Source organism: Aedes aegypti, chromosome 1, assembly GCF_002204515.2.
Source record: "Aedes aegypti strain LVP_AGWG chromosome 1, AaegL5.0 Primary Assembly, whole genome shotgun sequence".
NCBI classification, from domain to species: Eukaryota; Metazoa; Arthropoda; class Insecta; order Diptera; family Culicidae; genus Aedes; species Aedes aegypti.
In genome coordinates, this window is record NC_035107.1 from 246,485,788 (window position 1) to 246,507,381 (window position 21,594).

At 36.8% G+C, this 21,594-nt stretch overlaps 1 protein-coding gene across 3 annotated transcripts in view; it reads left to right on the forward strand.

Annotated features, from left to right (window-relative positions):
• LOC5566478 (equilibrative nucleoside transporter 1) overlaps positions 1-21,594 on the forward strand; it is a 96,583-nt gene that overhangs the window by 4,051 nt on the left and 70,938 nt on the right. Inside the window, exon 1 of one of the 3 annotated variants that reach the window (XM_021837403.1) lies at positions 11,410-11,885. The exons of 1 other annotated variant lie outside the window; for it this stretch is intronic. The gene's annotated coding sequence lies outside the window, so the exon portion shown is untranslated. Of the gene's footprint in view, positions 1-11,409; positions 11,886-19,991; positions 20,036-21,594 lie in introns of those variants that run through there. One more of the 3 variants, XM_001650815.2, reaches the window with a different exon arrangement.

Genomic DNA, 21,594 nt, shown 5'->3' on the forward strand with positions numbered 1-21,594 from the left:
GAAAAATGTTCTATTTCCCGCTGCATTTCCCGTATTTAGAGCCTTCAATGACACTGAAGATTTAGAAAATTCATGGACCCAACATAAGCTACTTGATGAGATTCATGTTTTTGAACTACTGTACTGGGAAAGTCACGTGATTTTCGCGAAATTCAAGCCTACTACTATTACCATTCCCAGCACTGCCGCACACTCCCAGACATACTCAGATCATTTTCATGAAAAATTTAGCTTGACAGCAGCCTGGTTGCTTGTTGATATACAATTCGCACCCCCCAGCTAATAGGAATTCATTCAGAATTACCCGCATAGAAAATCACAGTTTGCCTTACGTTCAAAACAGTATATTTGTTTTAACTGTTAATGTCAATGTATCACGAACAGTTGCTTTAATGTCGAACAATGGGAAACCTATAACTTTTAACAATAAAACACATTTTGAGTAATCCATACCAAACAGTGACAAAATATTTTAGTGTTCAAATATAGTTGAACAATACGAAAATCGTTTTTTTTTAGAAATGGTAGTAATGTAGCCTTACATTCAGCCAAATGGTAAATTTTCAAATTTTCTAAACACACAAACACATGAGTATTTCACTGTACAATACTTTAATGCAACAGTTTGGCAAACAGTTACACGGGTTGGTATTTGTGAGCAACATGCTCACACAATTTTCATCTTTTTCGACACTTTCAAATAATTACACCCTGCTGTGTACAAATGTGTAGTTTTTACAGAGCGTTTATTATAATTCAGATATTTGAACTAAAACAGATGACCTGAGAACAATATATATTTTTAATTATTTCACTTCAATCAATTAAGTTGTTGAAAAATTTGAAGCCATTTTTCTTTTTTTATTTTCGGTGTGTTATGCAAAAGTTCTACAGCCTCTGTGTTAATTTTCATAAGTGTGCAAGTTTTCGTTCAAGTGTGTCTTGTTTACTTTCTGATACCGAAAGTGAAAAAAAAAAACTGTTGCAGAAAAAAAATGCAAGAAGCCAATATTCAGAGAAGCCGGTATCCCGAAAAGCCCGTATCCAGATTGCAGGAAATCTTTCGACCTCCAGCGGCTTTAGGAGAGTTCACAACGTAAGTCACTCTGGCTCAAAACAACCGGCCGTTTTCATCGAACCAAGAGCGGTCTCCCCATCAGATGGTCAAGGATGGTCGTCATCCGGTAAGTGTTTGCGCAACTTTTCTAAATAAAAAGGAATAACGTAAATAACGTAGCAAACATTTGTTTCTTTCAGGATGAAAAGACTTATCCACCTCTCAGTACACACTCAATCACGATTTGCTTGTTCGGTAATTTTTAATACTGGGTACGAATTGTAAATCATAAAAAATACCGAACTTTCAGCTTTTTGATTGAAAACTTCTGATGTTCAGTAATAATTTTTACTTTTTACTGAACTTCGGTAGCTGTCAGACCCAATTTTGCAACATTACCGAACAGGCCGAAAAGTCAGTAAAAACAATTACCGACTATTCAGTAGTTGATGTTTTTTACTGACTTGTCGTTAAAATCAAATCAAAACAAACAGATGCGCATGCGGGAAAGTGTCAAATGAGAATCTCCTGCTGTAAAATCGTCCGGCGCCGGGAGACACGGCTATGGCAACCAAACTGTTTCTGCACCTATTTTGCGCTTTCTCGTGGTAAGTAGTCGAAATTTAGTGAGAAACTTAATCATTTTAAGCAACCAAAAGGTTCCGCTAACGACGCTTTAACTACTTACGTTGGTAAATTCGGTTGGTTTTCATACAAGAGGTAAATTCATCTGCATTATTGAGTTTGCCTCTTGTATGCAAACCAACCAAATAATGATTTTGTCACACATTTTTCGATTACTTCCACTGAGATATGAGCATACCGTAGATGTTTATTCGCACGAAAAATGCATGTCGATGTCCATGTTCATGTCGGTTGGGTTTTAATTTGTATTGATTTCTGAAAAAACAGAATCCGGAGAAGCAAAACATGAAGCATTGGAAACTGGAAAGCCAGTAAAAACGCTCTACAATTTTACTGACTAAGTCAGTAATTTCCATCTGTCAAAACATATTTTGGTTTACTGGGTTTTTTCGGTAATCGTAAAAATTACCGAAAAAAACCGTAGTTCCAAAACCCAGTAAAATTTTACTGGGGTCGGTAATCTGAATTGGCTGTGTAGCGCAACCAGGATTTAATTCTAGGGGGGGTTTTACAAATTTCAAAAGACATTTTAGGAATGGATTTATTTGGATTGTAAAATTAATATAGAAAAATTACAATACATAAGTGTGATACCATTCCACCGCTCTTCTTCTATCCTGCGCTTTAATTATGTTTTGGAGATTTTTAACAATGAAAATTAATTCGAGAATAATCGCTGAGCGCAGCAATTTTTAATAGAAATCATTGACACTATTGTTGCAATAGGTCGAAAATAGATCAGAATTTCAAAACTAAACAGCCGGAAGTAGACTAATTGTTACATCTTGCAGGATTGACATCCTAGAAAATCGATTTCAAAGGTTAAAATCAGTTCTGCTTTCATTGTGAAGATTTTATGACAAAATATGTGATTTGTGATACCTTAGATTTTTAATACGAACATTAAACTTTGTTTTTGGATGACTTTGTATAAAAGCATATTGATTTACTATTGCAGTGGGACGCCAATGCGTTCATATTTTAAATGGGCACATTTTTCCAACTTCTTTCGAACGAACCCCCGATTTGTATGGTTTACCCAATAAATTGAACGTAATTCATGATCCACATCCATCTCAAAATTGTTTGAAATTTGTTACGGAGACGGAGATGAACCAGCCTAGGGCTGAAAATCTCCTTAATTAAGCCATAATAATAATAATTGTTACGGAACCGAAATGCATCCACCGGCAGATAAGTACTTCAATAGCATTCGCTGATATGTTTTTCTCCTTTTTATATAAATCAAGGAATTCGTATGTTCCAACTATTGGCACAACGCTTTCAGTTTGATTTAAAAAGGTTAGAAATTTTTGTTATTTATAAGCATTTTGTAGTAGTATTTACCAGTTAATTTTGGTTTTTATCAAACTCCACAAAGAGTTTAAGAATAAAACCACACAACTCAAAAGTATATAACTGAAAATTACTAACATTCACATTATTCATACGAATTAAAATACGATATTGCTTTGTAGGTGTAAGATGTGTAGTGCTGAATTTCACAAGAATATTTAGCAATTTAAAAATTTTCGGCTCTGGGGGGGGTTTTGACCCCCAAAACCCCCCCTTGGTTGCGCCACTGCCACCTCTAAATAGCTTCATCCCAAGATGCTGACGATGGTAGCTGCTAAATGCTGTTACGGCTCATTACCGCAAGAAGGAAACCGACAAATTGTGCCTAGAGCGAAGGAAAAGGAAGTCTGCACCAAGAGATTCGTTTTATGTTTAATAATGTGCTGAAACTAAACGTAGTGAATATTGAAAATACATATAAAATATTATTATTTAAATAATAAACGCATTTCTATTTTTCTTTTATTGTATGAAAGCATCTGAACAGAATAGTATTGTGCTTTGCTTTGATAAATGGATTATTGGGAAAGTTGTGTATCGCACTTCGAAGGTCACCAAGCAGTGGTTCCAAATATGTTTCGATGCTAATGGATCCATACCCAAAGTTCTTCAAATCTACATTCACGCGACAAATTACACTGGTTTTTCTATTCGAATGCAGATTTGCACTTGACTGCATTATTGCCACAATTAATAATAATCGAACAAGCCTATTTCAAGTGGCTGACATACTTTTACAAATGTTTTACACGAAAACTTGGTGAAACAAACAAAACAAACAAACTAGCAATTCTGCTGAGAGCACATGCTTTTGCTAAAACGAAAACAATTTTCGTTGGCGCGAAACCGATTCATTGCCTTTTCTTGCCCGCCAACGGCGAAAACAAAAGGTTTGACGTTTCCGCACTTATGAACCCGCCCGCACTTCTGAAGTGCGGGGTCCAATAAGGTGGGAACTGCGCAATATATGGTTGAGAAACAATAACGGACCTTAAATCAATTATTCCTCATACATTATTGAATTCAAGTAAATCTTATAGGTTAACTATTTCATCACTGTTTGGTTTACAGTAAATTTAAAAATAAATGGATAATATATCGGTCGTTTGACAAATTGTAAACGAAAAATTTTGTTCGGAGAAATCGGTGTTTTTAAATGGTTACATAACTTAACCGCCTATTCCCCACATTGTTATTTTCCCATTTACTATTTGGCAAACTGTAAAAACCGTTCATGGTGGGGTTGATTTATTGTTATTTTGGATGTTATACGAAATGACTAAGACATGGTTTTGAATGGTTTTGTACATTATAGGAAACAGTAGCAATGTGGTTCTTATTTATGCGGGTTTGCTTTAGGAAATCGTTCACCAGTCCAACAATGGGCGTACTCCGCAAATTCTCCTAGAAATTCTTACAATATTTCTTAATTCTTTGAATCGCTCGAGTATCGATCCTTCAATAATTACCCCACAGGTGTGCAATGCAGATCCTTCCAGGCAATATTCCACAATATCTATTGGGTAATATTCCAGGAACTTCACTATAAATTAAATCGGGAATTCTAAAGAAATTTCTTGAATAATTTAACTCTTAATTCTTAATGGATTCTCCAATTAAATTAATTTAATAGATCAATTAGGGTTCCAGACCACAAAAGGCAGCAGCATTTATTCTTGTGAGTCCTTCAAAAGTCACTTTCGAGATTTTACAGAGATTTCGTCTAGAAAATGCTGCAGGGTTTCATTTGGTAAATGTGCCAATAATTATTTTATCAGTTTTTCTGGAGACTCATCCAAGTGTTTCTCAAGAGTCAAGGAGATCTTAAAAAGGCTTCTGGTTGTAGTAATTTATCATTTATTTTATCATCATCTTTGGTGTTTAGTTTAGAAATATCCTTCATTTTTTTCAGTAATTTCCTCCAATCATTTCTGAAACATTTCCGTAGCATATCCTTTGAGATGTTCTAAAAGAAACCCTAAAAGACTTCTTTGAGAACTTTTTTCAGAATTTTTTGGAAGAACCTGTTGAAGAATTCATAAAGGAAACTCAAGGTATTATAAGATAAATTTCTAGTTGTAATATCAAAGAAATTCGGAACAAAAATGAGAAGTTTTAAAAAAATCCCCGAAAGGATCTTTGGAGTTATTTGCAAATTATATGGAAGAATCGCTATCGGGGCCCAAATAGCCGTAGCGGTAAACGCGCAGCTATTCAGCAAGACCAAGCTGAGGGTCGTGGGTTCGAATCCCACCGGTCGAGGATCTTTTCGGGTTGGAAATTTTCTCGACTTCCCAGGGCATAGAGTATCTTCGTACCTGCCACACGATATACGCATGCAAAAATGGTCATTGGCATAGTAAGTTCTCAGTTGATAACTGTGGAAGTGCTCATAAGAACACTAAGCTGAGAAGCAGGCTCTGTCCCAGTGAGGACGTAACGCCAGAAAAGAAGAAGAAGATGGAAGAATCGCTGGATGTGTTCCGAAAAAAGTCACTTCCTCGAGAAGCGAATCTTTGAATCTTTGAAGAAATCCCTGGAGTAATTTTTGAAGGTATCTTAGAAAAAAAATCTTTGAAGTATCCTGAAAATCTGGGAGTGAAATCGCGTAGTGAACTCCTTAAGAATATTCTAATTAATAATTACTGAAGAGAACTTTATGCAAATTGAATTACATTCTCATAAAATCGTTAAATACTTATATTACGTCACGAGGAATTTCCACCGAAATTTTTAGAAATACTTTTTGAGAAATGTCTGGTAAATTTCAAGTCACATATAGTTTCCCTAATGGGCCATAATGTGCCCACTTTATCTAAAAATTTGATCCTATAAATTAAAATTAAACCATATATATTATTAATGATATGCCACAAATTTTGATTCAAAAAGATGCATTCAGCTTGGAGAACAACCATCTTGATAGAGTCCATAGTCCATATAGTCGATTCCTGAAGTCATTATGCACCTCTGTACCAGTTTAAAAAAATCCCCAGTAGAAATCTCGGGAAATCTTCACACTTCTAAAAATCATGTGATTTTACGTCTCTAAGCATTGGAATTAACGCTAATCTAAGCATTAGAATTAAGCATTTCGCACAAATTCATAGATGGTGCAGTCCTAGACCATTATATGAGGCTTGCCTCCTTCCCATCCGTTACCAAAGTCAGGAATTTGGGACAAACCTCTAACTCTTAGACAAGATTGACACATCCTCCAATAGTCGAGAGCTGCCCTGGCCACGGCCTTGCGAACGGTGGGGAATGGGAAAGGATGATTGATTGAACACCTACTTAAGAAAGATACAGGGAACTCTACGACCTCTTATATGTGTTACGGGATGTTGTGGAATTTTGAGAGAAAGGGTAGTGCCATAGAATACATTTGGTAGACGTTCTGGCCGACAAATGTTCAATATTTACGCATTGTGATCATGCGCTGCTGATCAGAACAAACTCACCAAATTCCTTTTTTGAAACTGCTCTGCAATCCGTCGCTCCTCTAGCAATGAACACTGACTAACTTCCAGACTTCTGCCATCACAAAATACTCTCACTTCACGTTTAATATTTTCGAAAGATTCTAATTATTCTACTAGCGCAGAGAACTGACTAGAATCATAATCAGCTTCCATCTTGACAACTTCACTAAATTATTTGTACAAAATACGTAACATGATACAGCATGTTTCGGAATACTTCTCAAAAACTTTGTTGTTTTTTTTTACAATAAAAACACTTTTTACTTCTACACAGCATTGCATTGCACGAAGACCTTGAAATCACACTAAACACAAGCTAACAAAAAATCCGGGTGAATATTTGCAAAACCAAAACAAGTGGCGTAGCACCATCAGCCGATTTTTTTTTTTCGCCAGCCGAATTGATAACGCGGTACCGAAACAGAAAATTCGCAACAGCCCGCGCGCACGGCTTGCTGCGATCGATCGTGATTTTACGTCTTTTAGATGCACATAAAAGAAGCAAGCCGAATGACGTAAATGTGGGTCTTGTTTTAAATAAAACAGCATCTGATTCGGAAAATGCCGATCGAAGTGACATCGTTTTCATGTCTTTAAACGTGTAAAATTACATATTTTATTCAATACTTGAAATAGTGTGTCGTTTTTTCACTTCAGGTATCAGGTATCCACAGTGGGAATTCTAATGATGTTGAAGCTGAGGTTGCTGAAGAATTCGTTAATTCAAGTTACATGCTGTGACTGAGAGCACAGAATACGATAAATTTGACCTCAAGATTTAAGGAAAATACTTGATGAAGAACTAGACGTATACATCAAGATTAGTATTAGATATACAAAGAAGCTATTATTAAGAAAAATAAATACGACAGACTTCAGTAGGCTGGTCACTCAGTGTGAAAACATGCTGTAAGTAAATAATATTCAGCAGGGAATATTTCACTTTAATCCAAAAACCCTAACAATATGCTGAAATTTATGCTGTGCCTTTCATTCCATTAGGCTTAGTTACTGGTTTAAGCACGCAGAAAAAACATGCTTAAACCAGTTTGGTAAGTTAGGTTGTAAGTATTTCCAAATCTACAATGGTAACAAATATATATTAGTTGTAAACCGCTAGGTTGATTATTATTGTTTTAGCTAAAAACTTCAAATCAAGACTTCTCGAGTGATTTTTGACGTTGGATAACGTCCTTCGGCAACATATGGGGGTACAATTTCAAAAAACGAAAAATTGAGTATGTAACGAAAAATGGTCAGGTTTTGACCGCTAATAACTCAGCCATTTGTCTATAGATTTTCAATGTTTATACATCAATCGATCGGAAATTTATCTACGCGTCGATTCAAATGGAGGACACTATTGGTTATTGGCAACAAAATATTGAAAAATTGTAAAATGTTGACCCCTTTCTTATCTAACCAACCACGTTAAAGCACATTTTTGGGTTCCGCTTCCCACTATAAAAGCGCACCGGTCCTGCTTCTTCCCTCAGTCTTCTTTTTGCGGTCGGGCGAGTCATTTTCGCTTTGCGTTTGCTTCCGCCGTCACAGTTCAATTTGTGTCGCAAGCAGTGATGAGAAAAGTACTGGAGCAAACATTTACCGCCTCTACATTTACATCTTTCTACCCGACCATCAAAATCCAAAGCAAACCATGACCGTTCAAAACCAAAAAATGTCACGGCTCTTCAAAACTGTAATCTTATTCTTCCTAACGTTTTTCAACCCCGAATGTGAAATGACTCGAGCACAGTGGTGACACGATTTTTGCGGTTTTCGGGGTTTTGCATCTTTGCTCGATAAAGATAGCATGAAATTGAACTTGTTTATATGTATCGCAACGGAATGAGTGTGCTCTTTCTGTTAGAGCTAATAGATTTCAATTAGTTGAAAGCACTAGCGAAATATTAGCGATTGAATGATTTAACACTTTTTTCAATCATTCACCTTGGAATGGCTGCCCGAAAACGGTCATAGTGGAGAGACAAAAACAGTCAAGCAGTGTGTGAACCGTTGGCAGCGCAACGCCTGATGGTATTGATGCTGCTGCTGCTTTGTGTTTTGGTTGAATGGCAGAATCGATGAACTGTGGTGAATTGTGGTCACAGTTCCCAAGACTGGTCGCAAGGTTGATTTGCGGCAGCAATGACGATGGCTTGGGCGCTTCTCCGAGTGGCGAACTACTGCCGCTCGGAAAAGCGTCCAAGCCGTCGTCATCGCCGCCGCAAATTTATCCGCGCTTGCAGATTACGACTTTGAATTCAGCATCGGTGGTCAAGAAGCAAGCCCGCTAGGAACGAAATACCACAGGCCCTCTGAGTTGCTGATCCGAGGAACTGCGGCTAATTGAGCGTCGGACTTGTGAAATCGCTCAAGATTTTTAAGAGTGAGCATCGTTTGCAGATTTCGATTTATGCCCGGTAATCCACAACCCGTTGCTCTTGTGCGCCATCTACGTCACGTCATTTAGCTGGTTCGTCGTATAAGCAAATCGGCGCTTTTTAGGGCCATCAAATGTGTTGAAAAGAGTTAAAAGAATAATATTTCCGACCTTATTACATCTTATATTTCTCAATCAATCTCACAGATTCACACAAAATTTAATTTGTCATGAATTGTTGATGGCACGACAATTTGATACTGTATTCGCGGACGCTGCTGCAGTGCCGTCACAACATTTCACAACGATTGTAAAATAGAGTGGCATTTCCAACAGCTTCTTAGACTTGCCATATTTTATGAGAACATATGTAACAAAATAGCGACATATTTAGAATTCTTCTGAAAAGAAATTCTCATTGAACAATTTTCATAATTTTGGCACCCATGGATCAGAAATTTTCCTTCATACAAAAGAAAACTATTGATTATCAATAGCTAACCATTGAATATTGGAAATCTTTCTACGAATCGACTCCAATAATTAAAACTATTGATTTTCATGAATAAACTATTGAAAAATTGATAAATATCAAGGCATGTCTTATTTTCCATAGAAAAGCACATTTTTCTTGTGTATTCCTAGCACAGACATCATTGCTCGATATCATAGCCACTTTCGTCATGCAAAGGGAAACGCCCCTTTATGTCTTCTTCTTACTCCTCTTTATTCTTTCGTGTTCAATCGAAGCCAACCAAGCATCAATGAGCCCCGCACACATCAGTCAATCGTCGACCAGCAATTGGAGAAGGACTCCTATCGGAATAAATTTTACACATTCGTCGCTGCCGCTGCTTCTGCTCTTGTTCATTCCCAACCCAAGCTAAATGCTGCGGGTTCCGTGAAATCGCTCATCATGGCCATGGGCATCCAGCTAGACCATCAAATTCGTGGAGAACGCGTCTAGAAACCTTGAAAATTGCCGTCGGAGGAGTGAGCAAACCAACGAAAACAAGGAAGCACAAAATTACCTACCGCATTTCGATTTAATCGTCTTCGGTAATCTTTTGGTGTGTTTCTGTCTAACAATGGATTGACAACCCAGTTCGATCGACGGTGACTAGCCTCAACCGTCCTTTTCAGGACGACCATTTCATTTTGAAAGAGTTGTGAGAATTTTCCACCGTGAAGAGCGCATTACTGGTGATTGGATGTGATTGATTCAGATTTTGGTCAGTAATTTAAATGCTAAATATTAATTAATCAATTGTGGCCCTGTAAAGGGTTGTTGTTTGAAATTGTGCTTCAATGCAATTTAAGCGCCTTCGTCACGGATACGACGAGCCAGCTGGATGTTCGGCATGATGGTGACACGCTTGGCGTAGATCGCGTACAGGTTGGTATCCCGACTAGAGGCTTGTAACAAAAATATAATAAAATTGTATCAGAATATGATATGCATATCATATTATGATATCATTTTGTTATGCTCCGTTATCCATAGAACATAATAAAACAGAAATATAACATAATGTGTTATATTTCCCTTTAAGATATTTTTTTGTTCATTTTTAACTACTTTATAACAAAATAAATAGATAGTTATAACATATATGCATTGCAATAATAAACAATATTATCGTATATCGAACAGTATTATAATTTTGATACTTTGTATCAAACATTATAACTTGGTTTGATTTGTTTTTGATAAAATTAAAACACATTTTGTTATGTTTATGTTATTATTCATACACTTTTTGTTATAATTTTAGTTATTTTAACAACATCCTGCATCAAGTTTATAACAACCTATGTTCGAAAAAAAATTATAGCATAATAACATATGCTGATATAATTTTGTTATGTACCCTTAGTCGGGTATCCTCAAACAAACCGACCAGTTAAGCCACGCTCGCTTCCTGCAGGGCCATGACGGTCGTACTCTGGAATCGCAGATCGGTCTTAAGGTGAAACGGAAGACCGTGTTATTTTTTTAATTGACCAAGGTGTACGGAATCGAGGGTTGTACTCAGATTTGATGGACAATTTTATTTCACAATAACGGTCTGGCGGGGCACCATTTAGTCACGAGCTTGTACTTGTTTTTAAAATATAGAACTTGTATTATTTGCATTTTCATATGAAATTTTGAAGAAATAACTGAAAAACTGGTAATCATAATCACTAATCATGATAAATTTTATGATAAATCATTAACGCTCTAATCCTAACAAAAACGACAATCATCGTTCATTCGTTTACGAACAAGCTTTCTTAAATTTTGGCCTGACTTTTCAACTAAAAATTCCAATGTGCTGCTAGGGAATGTACGTATCAGGCTACTTTCAGTATTGGTAATACAGAAGTCCATGTGAGTGATCTCTCATCGTCTGTTTGCACAGCTCTCTTGGTGCTTGAATATTGCCGTGAGAAAATCCCAAGCGACGTCGTCTATCCCCCGTATACAACTTGTGTCGCTCTGATGTTCGTTTTTTTCTGCGTTCTCTGATGGTGCCGGTTTTGTTTTATGTCGTTGGATAGAACCCTCTTCAGAGCTGCTAACAGCCATCGGTTCAGAGCAGTTGTCGTCGCGGCAGTCTTCGATCAAACAAGATTCGCTCCGCTCGTTGTGTAGTGTGCTGCCCTGTACGTTCGAATACTGCACAGAGAACAGTAGGTCAAGTGAAGCGTACGTATTTATATGACATCGGTTGTCGGGTGTGCGACTGCGGCAACTCGGAAAATTTCCCTCTGTCGAGGAAAAGCCACTGAGACTTTTCCAATCGTTATACTCCAATCGCTGGCAAATCACGTGCTCTCCACCGTGCATCAAAGTAGACATTTGTGGACGCACCGCGTGCTATTATTTTCTTTCGTGAAATTTCGTGGCTTTGTGTGAAGTGCTTCGATTGCAGCGGGCTACTTCGATTGCAACAACGGTGTTGCATTCCCCATCAAGGTATGCCATTGTTTTTATGGAGTGCTTGTTTTCGGAATCAAAATCGACCCTCATCAATGTGGGCGATACGCAGAGATTGTGGGAAATGAGTTTTGCTGATGTTGCACAACAAGCTAGTGGATTGAACGGGAAATGTGATGATCGTGCTATATATAAATTGCTTAGCCTTAGAATCGATGCTAATGGACGACGAAAGCGGCGGTGTCTTTTCGTTCCCAAAAGCAAGCAGCAAAAACTCGTTTCAATGCCTCCTCTATAAGCACACAAAACAAAGTAAAAAGCATATCATGCAACTCATCGTAGGAACCCAGTACCTTTCAAAATAAAACCACAGCCTACTGGTTCGAGTTAAAGTCTGAGTGCTTTAAGTCCCGTTTAGTTGAAGAACTTTAAGGTGCATCTCAGTTTCAAGATTGGTGGATAGGTTCACGACAAATTTTACCTATTTATACGAAGATTTCATTGCCGAAATACTGAAATATTATTTTCAAATTAAATGACAATTCTTCTAAAATACAGTTGATTTGCAAATACATAGTGCGATACTGTGCACCATAAACGCGGCTTTTGTAAATACATCGCCAAGCAGGAGATGTCTTACCGTTTTACATGCTTGCATTTTGCTAACATTTGCATTCTGGTTTTGGCTCCATAACCTCACTGCGTAGGTAGGGTAAGTGTTCCAATAGTTGTGGGTGTTGCTAGAGTTGCGGTTGTTTCATTCATACTGTTTTCATAGAATTGTCAGTTGTGTACACTGTTAATTGGCATATTGACTTGCTGAAAACATCATTTAAATTGATTTAAAATAATTAAATAGAGTGAAACCACCGTGAGTCGACCCAAGTAACTGGCGAAACCCTTTATTTCCTTACTTGAATCAAAGAGACTGAACATTGAGCGGATAAATGAAATTGATTCGTACTTAGTACCTCTACTATTGGGTATCTACTATATCCACCACATATATGGCAAGCAGTTGCACTCCAGTTTCCATCGAGTATTTACCGTTTGTGTGCAGTGTAGAATGGGAATATGAAAACAACGATGGAATGGTATGTCGCCGACAACGTATTCGCCGATACGCAACGCACACCAACTTCCGTTCCGATTTAGAACCCGTCGGTCGCTCTTACCTTTTATGAATGGTTTCGGACCAATGCAAGTGCAGTCGTAAATCAAGAACATCAATCTTTTTACCTTTTTACCTGACTATTAGTTGAAAGGCTGCAGGTTTCTCCTCTTTCCATGTCGCTCCATATCGCAACCCCAAAAAACTGCGGATCATTATGGTAAACCTTTACGCAACGGGGTGCGTATAACGTTCTTCTGGTATTATAATGCTAATGCGACAGGATGAGCAGGCCAATCGCGAAGAAGCGGGAAGCGTTGTTAGGCGACGAGCGTCGCCTGCCAGTCCAGATGATAAGATACATTAATTATGATTATTCGACCGTTTTTTGATGAGCGATTACATCTCGTTTCTGCGGCTAACAATTCCATCGAGTAGGCGTTGATAGAGCAACGATGATTTACAAGGTCGGAAAGACTGAATGGAATAGCTGCCAGGCCACATGTTTTGTATGTGTCATTTAGCACACGTGCTTTCCAATGAGTAATATAGAGTTGAAATGAACTGTAGCGTGCACTACAGTTTGTATTAGAAAACGTGGGATGTTATTATGAAATGCACGGTTTGGTGAAGAATTTCCTACCCGAATTTTTCTCTAAATAAATATTTGAAACTTTCCATATAACCGTTTCATGACGTATTGGTGCTGCTTCTATGATTTCTATATATGGCTGTATGAAATCGAAAGCAAAATAAAGTGCACACTTTCTTCGGCAAAGTTGTGCCTTCAAGATGTTCTCGATATTCTAGACCAGTGATTCCGAAAGTGGGCCCAGGGAGGCGTTCGTAATTCTGAATTTGGGATACGATAATAACCTTTTTATTACGGGGAATTTAAAAATATTGATGAATATAAGTAAAATAGTTCTTTAAACGCCTAATTTCACATCACTGAAAATAATGTCTGAAAAATATGGAGAAACTTTGCCGAAGACACCATTTATCTAAAATTGACGGTTAAGACGCTATCATTTTTGTCTTCCTAGATATGGCTTCGGCACCAATGTGCATTGTGCTAAAAGAATATGTAGCCGACGGGACTTGAACCCAGAATGGAAACAGAATGGAAATTGTGGGTTTAAGTCTCGCCGGCTACATAATCTTTTAGCACAATGTTACCACAATTACACTTAATTTGGCAAACATATCTCTATCTGCCGATATTGAATACGTTTCTCCTAAAAGCTAATCTGTACATGGTTTCAATTTAAAATTGTTTAAACGTTAACGGAATTAAGCTCATGAAACGGAGTTAAGTGAAATGCACATTGTGAAACGGAACACAGAATCTATACAAAATATACAAAAAGGTAACCAAAAACACGATTGTAGGGAAACTATAAATTCAAATTAAAATTGAACCCCGATGTTTTGCATAAGGTATCGTTCAAATAAACGGGGGTACAGAGGGGTATTGAGTCATATCATATTTTTGAGTCTACCGTTAAGAATGTGATCCAAGAGTGATACGTTCATTTGTCTGTGACCTAAACGTATAATACTGAATAGGTTTTAAAGAGGCACTGCAAAATCGCACTGTAATATAGGTATTCTAGCGAAATACTAAAGATTCTGAACGAACTCCTGAGTTATTGAACTCCTGAGAATTTCGAGCGGGTTTCAAATTCGCAAATTTCCAGAGAAATTTAAGTGAAACCTAGAGGTTTCTAGTAGATCCCTGGGATTCGTAGTGCAATCATGTGAAAAATGTGAGAGATTCTTAACCAAATTCGGAGATTTTAGCGAGATCATATGGATTCTGAGCAAAAATTTAGCAGTATATTAGGATTCTCATCGAGATTTTGAGGATTCTTTGGTAGATCCTGGTGTTTTCAGCGGAGTTTTGGAGTTTCCTTACTGGGATTTGGATAATCCTGAGTATTACTAACGTTTCACTGAAAATGTTCTGTGGAATCTCCATGTGTTAAATTCTAAGAATTCTCGCCAAACCTTTCAAAGGGACCTATCAATCATTGAGAGGCTCTCTTTGTTTACTTTCTCTTTATTGATAAACTGAGCCATATTTACCTCTTCTGTTACGTTTTTTGTATGAAATGCTAGACAATGACATTTTCTTTTAATCTATAGTGAAAAACTTCCCAAAAGCTCTAGTACCGAACTGTTTTTTATAATCGAAAGAGAGCAGGAGAGGAGAGAATCTCTTATTGTTACATAGGTTATTTACGCGAAAAAAAGTTACACAATAGTTTTTCAAGTGATTCCTAGAAAAATCTCAACAGAATGTATTAATAAATCCCATCAGGATTTAGGAGTAATAAAACTCGTGGATTCTTCAAGAGTTCTTGCAGTACTATTTTAAGAATTACTCCAGCGATCATTCAAGCAGCTTGCTCGTAGTTTCATTATAGGACCACTTTCTGGATTATGCTTAGAAAGTTTATAAGAGTGAATCAGATAGTTATATCATCAATGTAATAACAAATAGAGTGGTGTTTGTATGTCACGTGTAAACATGGACACATGTTGATGGATATGGAAATTTCTCTCATAAGATACCGTGTTGATTCAAATTGCCCGGACGGTTCAAATCCCGGACATCGCTTATTACACCCAAAACTTCTCATTTCATTTTTTTTTGTAGATGTAGAATGTAAAAGACGTAACAATTTTGATTCCCAAGCTAAAAAGTTCTGAAATAAGTTAAAAAATACCTTTAAAAAGGCGAGTACCCGCAATTCAATGTAGCACGGTACTCAAACGTCACACACATTTCTAAGAATTTGACAAGGGAGTTTAATAAAAAAAATCAAGCCAATGATTTCCAGAAACACAATGAAGATTTCTTCGAGAATCATTTAAAAAAAAATCATGAGATATGAAAGATTTCTTTAGGTATACCCAAGGGTTGCCCATGAATCCTCGAAGTTGTCATTAAAAATTGTCCAAAGATAAGAAAGGTATTCAACAAGCATCACCCTCAAGCTGTTTTGAACAATTGCAAAAAAAAAAAAATGCTGATAAGCTTCGACAGCTGACAACTTTTAGGAGAATTCTTCGTCAGTAGCTCTTGAACCTTGCTAGATATTCGTCAAGAATATTCGTAGAAAACATTCAAGCATCACTACTAAGGATATAAATCGAAAATCTAATAAAAAATGAACTGATAGATTTGATAAGATTACGACAAAGGTTGTGGAAACAGTAACGAGTTCCGAATTTCTTCACTACCATCAATTGTTTATCAAGGAACTCAAAAAAATTTCTCGAGGATGCTTATGGATACCTCAAGGCATTGTTGGCAGACTCACACTGGAGAGAAATCATATAAATTCGGGAAAAGGGGGGTTATAAGAGTAAAACTTTGTTTGTGAATGGCATTGGAAGTATGTATTTTATAAGTTATTGTGTAAATATAAAACAAAATAAATCAAACCTGTTTAAATAAAAATAGATCGGTGTTTGTTTGTCACAATTTGGCTAGAAACGGGTCAACGGATTTGCATAATTATTTAATTTTTGCATTCGTCCAGAACTTGGACATGTTTGTAGGAAAGAATATTTGTGGAACTACCGGAACTACCGGTTGGAAAACCCTGAGTTAAAACATCCTACAAAAAAAATATTCATATGAGTATTTTAAAGTGCCTGGAAGAATTTCTCAAGAAGATGAACCTTTCATATAAGCCATATGAGAGGAATTATTGAAAAAAAAATCCGATAGATTTACTAAGGAATCTCTGGAGTATTTTCTGCTTGAATTTCTGGAAGAATTCCCTGAAGTAATTACTGAAATAGCCCGAAAAAATATAGGGGAACCACGTTTGAAAATTAGAACTGGTTTTAGCTCGGAGGTCGTTTTTTAGTGCGGTCAATATAGTTATGATATGATGTCAAATCTGATACCTTTAGATTTTTTTCCTAAATGGGTTACACTCATTTATGGATAAATTTTCGGAAATGCATTGAAAATTTTCAAAAATATTTGTTTTGCTCACTTGGCACCGCTAAAACGTCAAATAATGAACCCGTGCATAGGTCCATAGGTGCATAGTGATCCGGGCATACTTCGTCTTTCCATCAAGTAGGCTATTGAAAACCGCCATGAATCGTCCCATACAAAATGACAATGGGGCTCTGCAAAAAAAGTGTCCCTCTTTTTTACTCCTTCATGAAATTAGTGAACAACAAGGCCAGTAAACGTCAAAATCGCATACAAAATCAAAACAGTGCAGAGCCCCATTCCATTAACTCTCGTTTTTCCGACTTTCTCGGTGAAGACCCTGAGCTTTTTAGTTTTGGAAGGCTTCTATAAACTTCCATTTCGAGAACATCCATTTTGGGGTCTGCGAGACCCCCAACTTGAAAGAGGGTCGCAACCTCAAAAAGGTTGGGAGCCACTGTTTTAATTGTTTTCAGAGTTCCTTAAGTTTGACTACATTTTTTAAATAAAAAGACTCTACGAGTTGGCGAATTCTAGTACCGTAAAACAGGGTAACTTTCATAGTTTTTTCAAAGAAAGCTTGAATTTTTATGCATGCTGTTTCAAAGAATTATAGTTTATATTTTTAAAACATGTACTGGCATCCTAGCTATCGATTGCAGTTGATAGATTGCTAAAAAAATTATTTTGCATGGATATGTAATTTTTCATATAATCGAAAGTCGGTTTTCTGTTTTGGAGTAACTTTGATAATGGAATATAAATCGAACAGAATTACAAAATGTATTACGTGACATTTATAGGGTATTACATATCTTTAGGCGTTTAACGTTATATGGAAATTTCTGACTTAGATTTCAAAAATGGTCACAGTTTGTGAAAATGATATTCGCTAAGAGATATAAGACCATATTCAAGTTCTATGATAACTAGGCTGCCAAAGATAAGTAACCAATTATTCAAAACTACAGCAAACAGTGATCGTAGAACAGATTTTTTGTAAGCGTTTCGAAAAATGCTAAAATCGTTTCAATTTTTAAAATTGGTATATAAAGCCTCAAATGTTCTCAATTCAAATGAATATATCTATTACATGAAGTGTCATACTAATATTCTTTAGTTTTGCATTCATTTTACTTAACCGATTAACAGAAATTGTGATATTTCGTTCAGTATGTGGTGGGTAACGCACTATCAAAGTTACCCGCATTATCAAAGATACCCCGTTTTACGGTATTTATATCTCCACTAATGTTCTACTTGTTTCACTGCACTCACTAAATTATTGTCCACAGCACACGGACGCCTGATACTAAAAGAGGCCGAATTTGGGCAATGGCCGTTCTTTTAAAAATTTCCCACTTTCAACAAAGTACATCTTTTTAGCATGCCTCGCTTCTCATGAATCATCGCCATGATCAATAATTGGTAGCAAACACGAAGGATGAAGACATTTACATCGGTACTTAACCCTATCACTCCTGTGGTATTTTCCTTCTGTTTTTGCACAAGATACGTGAAGGATCCAACAAACATCAAAAAAACAAAACAAAAATCAACAATTTGTAACCAAACGGTTACAAAATAAGAGTCCTAAAGCCATTACCTACACTGAAAAAAGCATGCATGTAAGCTAAAAAATTTTATATCATCCATGTCGATTGCAAGTCAAGTGACTCTCAAATCAGGAGAACAGTTTGTAACGATATCGTTCAACTCATCCCTTCCTTGCGAATGACGCCCGCTGTAGGATTGGAAAAGCTCGAAAACAAGCAATCGATTCCGTTACTATGGCCAATTCACGGCCACTTAACAGGCAATTTTTGTTACGAACAATGCAAACCATCGATCATCATTCAGATTAAGTAATGTGATAACAACTGATTCTGGTGGCCACTGCGATACTCGGCTCAACAATGGCCCCTGATAAGAAAATCTCTTCGAGCTACCATTGGTGGAATTCGTAATATAAGTATGTACAATGTGTACACATGTACACATGTACAAGTTCAAGATGCTTATTATGACATATTGCTCTCGTGATATGTTATATTTTTCCGTTATGCCACTCTTATGTGTACAGAGCCGGAGTATCTGTCGCTGACCCCGACCTTGGTTGATTGCCAGTAAAGTACAAACAAATCTCGGCAATTATAACAGATGGCCTTCGCACACTCCACCCTTGATACTGTACGGTTCTTGTCCGTGCTCACTTGTCTTGTCAGTTGATTGTGGCATGGCCCTGATGGGAAATATTATTAAAGTACAATACGTTTTATTGTAACAAGACCGTGCTCTCCAATAGGACTACCATTGAACTAAATGTTACAATTCACTAAGAAATGTATTCTATTAATATAGTACAAATTAAGTCAATTGTAAATAGATTTATTTTTGTCGTTGTGTATGTTGACAATATAATTTTGGATTTTTTTTTATTATATACCCAGGTACTTGGGCCTGTCCCAAGTTTAGCACCAAACGCTTAAGTTAAGGCCAGAAACACATGTTTACTCAATTTTTAAATGCTTTTCGTTGGTGTAAGTCCGAAAAAGATTTTTTCCGGTTTTAGAGATTTTGTCACACCCCTTGGTTTAAACTCATGTTTTGCGTGTATTTTGTTTTCCGTGTCTCTTCCGAAATGTCAGATAGAAACAACCCCAGTGTTAAAAAGTTGAATCCCTGTGGCGTTGTTGTCGGGTAAGTGAACGTCAAATATGATAAGAAGTGTCAAGGTTCAAGTTTGGGCCAATTTTTTTAAAATTAAAGTTAAAATATGATATGACCGTTATTTGAGCGGAAAAATGTTCCAAAGTAGTAGCAAGAACACGCACTATCGTGTTATTCAATATAAGCAATATATAGGTTGTAAGGTGTTTGAACAAGTTCATCTATAAAAATAGGTGTATTTTTTATTCGGGCCATTGAGTTGCTTCCATTATGAGGGTTCATAAAAGCACTGATAGCGAATCCGATTGTGCCCCGCAGGCTGCCTAATTCGATGATTGGTGCTGTTGGGGTGCTGGAAGCTGAATCTATAGTCAGTTCGTCAAATATACGTTAACGCTGCTGGATGCTACTGGCAGTTGCACGAGATTTATTAGAGCGGCCACCGTGGTGGGTATCTATCGTTTTTGGGGACGTCAATGGATACACAAATCAACGTGGAAGGGAATGTGGTGATGTTGGTCTATTTGATTCAATTAGAAATAGCTTATCAATTGAGATGGTGGACTTGATGAGACATGGTGATAGCTGATAACTAGCTTTCAGTTTGAATTCGGAACATTTTGGTGAGATGTTATTTTTCCTGTTACCATGTATGTGAAATCTTGTGAATTTATACACACGTAAAGAAACTAGCGTACATTTAGGTCTTTTCTGAATTTAAAATGTAGGAACATCTTAAAAGACGTCTGGGTTTGCCAATAAGCACAGGAAGACCTAGATTTTCCAATACTGGCATATAGAGGTAATGTAGAACCACAGACAAACAGACGTCACACTCTCATCATTGTCCATCGACCACCTTTTTAACGGTCGATTCAAAGACATGGTAGGTGGCCAATACGTCACCCGCAGCGCTCGCATTTTAAAATACTTATCTCAATATTAAATATTTTTTTAAGGATTTCACTTTTATTCTTGCATTAGAATTTTTTTAAATTGTCTTCATTCTTTAAGAATTTTTGGGTTCATTCTTCTAGTTTTTCTTTGAATATATTTAACTATTCCTTATTTACTTCATGTAGAAATCGCTCTTGATTACTCTCCTGGGATTCATGATCATCATGATCATCCGTAATGAAAACTGTGTAAGACAATTGACGGCCATTTTAAATGGCAACACAAGTAGCAACATCGTGGTGGCGCTGTTATCGCTTCCCATAACGATGTAAGGGATGAATATGAAACAATTCAAGATACTGTATTCACCACTGCTTGACGCAATCCGATGTGTTTCGGCGCTAGTGATTTCAAAGTGTTTCAGTTTGTTTCTGTCATCTGTGGTATAATTAGATTTCATACAGGAATTACATATAGAACGTATACCTGATTTGTTCGGGAATCAATTCTGTGTTGTCCCCAGGAAAAAGGATTCATCTAGATATTCAAGCAGGATTTTTTTTTCCAAAGATGCATTCGGAATATTATCAGAGATTTGTTCAGGACTTCGTCTAATTCTTACTTCAGTTTTTACTATCATTTATCGAACGTCGAAAATAATCTGCAGAAATCGAATGAAATTCATCAACATAAGCAATGTGTTGGTTTCATTAGATGAAGATCGCAGTAGGCAGCGCGCGCGAACGGATGTGTTGAAAATTGATCTGTCACGTTTTTATCGTCTCCGCAAATTTCTAGATTCAGCTGGTGGAACAACTGGTGAATTATTTGGAAAAAGTGTCTATAACTGAAATGATTGAGCAAGTTTATTTGGTTAATGAGTATTGCTTAAAATACAAGTTTAGATGAATAGTGCGAAATCCTAAATGTTGAGAAAATCGTTGGCATTTGAAAGTCACCGTGAATTGTTTTGTGCAGTTTGATTGAAATTGTGGTAACATGTGCGATAAAAGGCTCTTGAAAAACTCTTTTTTTTTGTCTGTTACGGGTAAATCTCGAAATGCGGAGACAACCCACGAATTATGGGAAAGCGCTGCTTTGTTTTCAGA